A 6,270-nucleotide genomic window follows, 5' to 3' on the forward strand; every position below is an offset into this window, starting at 1 on the left:
AGACGTCAAAGCTCCCTGGCTACCATGAGGACCTTAAGGCTCTGAAGTTCTTTAATACTTAGGTTAACAACTCTAGACGTACTTACTTTTCCAATCTCATTGAATCTAATATTTCTAATCCAAAGGTGCTTTTTAACATTGCAAGCCATGCCACTGATGCCCCTGTCCCTTCTATAGACGCTGCTCCTGAAACCTGCAATGAGTTTTTAAACTTTTTTACTCAAAAGATCTCCCTCATTTGTTAGAGTATTACCTGACCCGTAGATCCCTCACCTGCAGTTTGTTTACCTGCTAGGCCTAAATACTTGTTTTGAACTCTCTCAACCTACACTGTTAGAAATTGTCAACAAAATTAACTCCTCCTCCTGTCCTCTGGACATTCCCCCCCTTTGATTTTTTTTTTTTTAAAGAAGTTTTTAACACAATTTGTCCTTTTTATACTGAACATTTTAAAAAGGTCCCTTTCTTAATGGTACTGTGCCCTGCTATTTCAAAAATGCTCTTGCTCAACCTCTGTTAAAGAAACCCAGACTGAATTTAAATGATTTCAACAATTTTAGACCTATATCTAAACTTCCTTTTTTAGCCAAAGTCCTGGAGAAGATTATTGAAAATCAACTTTTAGCATTTACGAATGATAACTATATATGTTTGAATCAGCTTTTAGAGCTCATTACAGTACAAAAACTGCCCTTCTTAAAGGTGCAATATATGATGTTCAGCCCCATTAGATGTTGCACTAGCACCAGCATCTCAGACCAAAATAAATGTGTACATCGTTTACTCAAAGTTGATTTTAAAAAAAAAAAAAAAAAAAAAAGAAAGCGCCCCGAACAGACAGCTCATGAAACTCAGACTAAACTGTCAAACTAGTTGCTGATAAAATATGGATCAAGATTCTGTTACTGCATTGTCTATTTCTCACTTCAAATGTTTTCAGAAACATATTTTAATGCACTGTTAAACTGTAATATGAGAAGGTTTGTGAGGCAGCCACCATGTTAGAAATGGACAGAGGAACTGACATGCACTAACATGCATGCTCACATGCATTAACATGCGTGCGCAGTCGTAGCGGCTACCAAAACACAGAACAGAGAAGGTCGGATTACGACACACAGAGAGGGAGTGTGACTTCACTCTTTGTCAGGACATCATTACTCCACGATATCTTTACATAACAAATAAATGTTTTCTGACATCTAGTGGGGCTGAATGTTGTCAATTGGACCTCAAGGTCATGAACGACTTGCTTTTAGCTGCTGACACTGGACATCCTCCCATTTCAGTACTCCTAGAATCCTCTTGTCCTGTTGAGGGAAAACGGATAGGCATCAGTGGCACAGCCCTTGAATGGTTTAAGTCATACCTTACAGACAGGACTTTCTGTGGTATTGCTGAGTCTAGGTCTTGCATTGGGGCATCGTGGAGTTCCTCAGGGGTTGGTGTTTGGCCCAATTCTGTTCAACATTTACGCAGACGATACCCAGGTTTACCTCAACTGTGACTGCAATAACCGCAATGAAATTTTTTTGCTTATAAACTGTCTTGAGACATTCATAAATGGATGGCTAAAAATTTCCTTCAACTCAACTCAAAAAAGACTGAGATACCTCTTGTATTCTTCTTGTAATTCACACGGTGTAGAAACCTTGGTGTTTTAATTGACAACAACCTCACTTTGAACAGCCACATCAAATCTGTCATACAGTCATGCATTTTTCAACTTAGGAAAGTCTAAAATAAAGTCATTTCTGTCTACCAAAAACCTTAAAACAGTCATTCATGCTTTTATGTCATCGCGGCTTGATTATTGTAACTCCCTATTCTCTGTCTGCAGCTTAAAGTCTCTGTCCTCTCTACAATTAATCCAAAATACAGCCACCAGGATTTTAACAGGTACCAGAAAATGAGAGCACATTATACCTATCCTTTCATCTTGGCACTGACTGCCTGTTAGTTTTAGAGTTGATTTTAAAATTTCATTTATCACATTTAATGCCCGGAATGGTTTGGCCCCAAGCTATATTTTTGACCTTTTAACTCCCTATGTGCCATCACAGGCCCTCAGGTCCTCAAATGGTGGTTCCTAAATCCAGACTAAAGAACAAAGGTGACTGAGCATTTGCCATCAGAGCCCCCAGACTTTGGAACAACCCTCCAGAGGAGATTTGGAGGGTAAAGTCTATCTCCTCCTCTTAAGTCTCTTCTTGAAATGCACTTTTATAGTCTAGCCTTCCTTCTATCTTACCTTTTCCAAACCATTTGTTTTATTGTTTTATTTTTTTATTGTTATGTTTTATTACTGTTTGTTTTATTGCTTTATTTTATTTATTGTTTTAGTGCAATTGTGCTTATTGTTTTTATGATTAACACTTCCATGATTCCTGTTGTACGTTGTTTTTACCCTGTATCTTGTAAACCTTGTTTTTGAAAGATGCTATACAAATTAAGTCCATTATTATTATTATTATTATTATTATTAGTAGTAGTAGTAGTAGTAGTAGTAGTGGTGGTGGTAGTGGTAGTAGTAGTAGTAGTAGTATAACATTGTCAAAGCCATTACTTTGAGCAGTATTTGTACATGGTTCCATAAACAATATATCACATAATTAGGTCTACATGTGATATGTGTATTTCACCGGAGGATCTAATAAAATGCGGACCTACAGTGCATTTAAAAATGCACTTTTCACATTCGATATTGAGTTATTATCATTGTGAAGTTTCTTGAAAGCTACATTTCTTGTAAGCTTCACTATTTACAGTTTTTAGTGATGGCGAAGTAAAACAATAAAAAAAAAAAAAATCTATCTGCAAGTTGTTTTTTTTTATATAATTCACTCTGAAAAACTTTCCTTTGCTATTATGCTGAGACGTGATGTACAAAAATATACTGGTTAAGATGGGGTTGTTGTGAGTTTTGCACAGACTTGCTGTTGTATACAGTGTCACCGGGATCTTTAAATTGTACACTGCCATAGATAGTACTCTTGAAGTGCAATAAACAGTAATGGAATGAGAAACAGGTACCAAACAGAGACTATCAAAGTTTCTGTAGGCAACAGCAAGGCATTTAAATTAGATGCAGCACCTTGCAGCTCTATGGGATGTCCCCTGAGGGCCTACAAACTGTGAGGGTGTTTGTAATGTTCCACAAGTCACTCAATTCCTAATCTTGAGAAGTAAGCAAATGGCATCTGCAGAATATTATCCCTTGAGTTAACTAAAGCTTACTTAATCAAAACAACTTCTAATCCTGGTGTAAGACGCCAAAGATCTGTTACGTATTATAGCACACCTGCAGTACATAAGCTGACTTCTGATGTATTATACCATCAGTGACAAGAGAAACACCCACTGCAGAGACAGGGTAAACCGCATATGTGATGATGCTGGAACGTGAACATTCCCATATGCCTCTTTTCTCTAGAACAGAGGGAATGTTCCCCAGGGAAGGCTCCCATGAAGACTGACAGACAGCCCAGTTCCTCAAAATGAGTCCTGAACATCTGATATTTCCTGAATTAAAACTACTCTCTAATGGCTTAAATCTACTGAGAAGATGTGACCCAGGCTTCAATTTATGCATCCGCTGTGGCAGATGGTTTGTATTCTTCTTATTAAAAAAAAAAAAAAGAAAATCACACAATTTAAAATATGAATGCATGGTTCTATTCCCACACCTACTTAAAAAAGAGTTTACTGCAAAATAAAATGAGTCATGAACGACAAAACTCCTTAATTTCATGAAGTGAATGAAATTTTGATTAATTTCAACGCTGCTGAATCAATTTCATTTTTGCAAACTTACTTTAAATCACCATTGAATGGTTTATGTCTTAGTTAAATAAATCAATCCAATACAAACAAAGTACTGATACTCTGTCAGTCTGAAATTCCAGTACTTTTTCTCTTTCATCTTATAATGTTCCGGCAGAAGTCAGCACATTCTTCACATGTGGGACATGGGAACATTCACAGTGTAAGGAAAGAATAATAATGTGTCTGGCATGGCAAGCCTCAGGCATGTAAGTACTGTATTAAGATGAATCTATCCTTTCAAGCCCAACAATCTTCATGATGTAACAATTTCAGAAACTTAAATTAAAAAAATTATATCATCAGTATTAATGGGCACCAATATTAAACCCCTAGAGCCATGTTGTGGTCTTTTGGGCTATGGATGTGTGATTTTTTTATTTATTTATTTTTTTAATTGGTGATACTGTTAACGAGACATAGTGGAAAGGAAAAAATAAAAATAAATAAGACAAATCAAGCAAATAGACAAACAAACGAACAAAAATAATGAAAACAACAGCAATGACAACATCATATTACAATGACAAAGATAGTAAACATAGAGAGCAACTAAGCAATATGAATTGATTGTGGGAAAAGGGAAGGGGGGGTGAATGAATGAAAGTGAGAAAAGCAGAGTGAGAGAGCAAGGGGGGAGAAAGGGAGGGGGGGAAAGAATAAGTGAGAGCGCTAATAATTATTATAATAATAAAATAACAATACAACAATATATAGTAATAATGATAATAGTCTTGTTTGATAGTATACTGTGGCGGCGGTAGCGACATGTGGGATGTGTGATTTTTTGATGCTTAAGGAATGTATTGCATTTCTGCCGCTGGCACTGGCTAGAAGATTAATTATTTTTCAAAATGATTGAATGAATGGGTGGATGGATGAATGATATATATCTGAAAAGGTCTCTTTTACATTAATTAGTTAATTAATTTCATCCCTCCTCAACAATACCACATGCACATAAGTAATATGGGGTGGGCGTATGTGGGAAATTTCCCTTTGCTTGAATAATCAGATAATGCTGATATTAACACACTGAGACTCAGCTTGCCAAAGCAGATATTTATATGACACAGATGCCTGTGGTCCTCTGACACTGTCTGCATCATCTTTCTCTATTTATTTACATTTGTGCTAATGAGGCTCTTCGCCTATTTGCTGAACCTCCTGGCGAGCATTTCCACAGCAGGACATTACTCAGTGTGATTTTTATTTTCCTACACAAGAAAGGTTGTTGAGTTGTTGTATTGTTGTGTGTCCTTTCATACATTTCTAATTGGCAGGCAACATTGTGCAATGTTGCACATCAAGGGGATTTACATTTTTTATTTAAGTTAATTCCCAGCAAATACATATAACTTTAAAATGGGTGCAACTGGCAGAGGTTGTACAGTCATTGTTTTGCAAGTCACATGTAAGTCTCAAACCCTTGTTATAAAGTCCCTAGTCAACATCTGTTTCTCTTATTAATGTCTTTCATGCATATTTGTGTTTGTTAATGTGATTAATAAGATTCTTATCAATCCTTCTGTCACATTTGAGTATGCTTACATGCACACAATCATCGGCAAAAGTCTGATTAGATCACATACATGATGGAATAAACTGAGAGCTCCCTGTAATAGCCCTGCTCATAAGACAAAAAGTTTTGCTTTGATTATCCACAGGAAATGGTGTTATGGGGTTTCACTGAGAAAAAAAGATACCTTAGGATCATTGACTCAGGACATACAGTATCCCTTCACACACTCCTGATGATTCAGTGTATGAATTTAAAATCTGTGTATTAAAGTTAACCAGTTCGATCGGCAGAAAACCAGAAAAGGTTGTGTAGCTACCTATTTTGTTATATCTCTGTCCTGTATCAAATTAGAGACTGCAGATGGAACCCACATGTTTGTCCTGCTGCTGTACGATGGCTACAAGTATTTAATCAATTGAAAAGAAAAAAAAAACTCATCCTACAAAATGTTGTGGATGATTTTATTGGTAAGAATCACCCATCCATTAATCTTAACCAGCACAGACTCTGCCTTAACTTTATAAAAGGGCATGAAGTTCATTTAATTGTGTACTATAGCAGGAGATTTTGAACAAAGTGAAAGACACAAAACTCAGTATATAAAGGGTTTATCTGATTTTGCAGAAGGCTGTGTGTGTGAGTGTGTGCCTTCAGCAACTCAAGACACAAAAATTGCTCTGTGCCCATGCATTTGTAAAATTAGGTGGTCTAAGCAGATGGAAATGCAGGTGCACTTTCTTCCCAAAATTGCTCGACACCTCTGAATAGAAGGAGGAGCCACAAATTTGCTTTGCAGGTGCAAATGAAAAACAGAAAAAAAGGACTTGCACAAATTAAAATGGCAGTGCATTTGCAGCCCTGCTGGGTTTTCCCCAACACAAAAGTAAAATACAGTAATTGCCAGCTACTGCACATATTTAAGTAAT

The sequence above is a fragment of the Thunnus maccoyii genome, chromosome 5 (genome assembly GCF_910596095.1).
Source record: "Thunnus maccoyii chromosome 5, fThuMac1.1, whole genome shotgun sequence".
NCBI lineage: Eukaryota > Metazoa > Chordata > Actinopteri > Scombriformes > Scombridae > Thunnus > Thunnus maccoyii.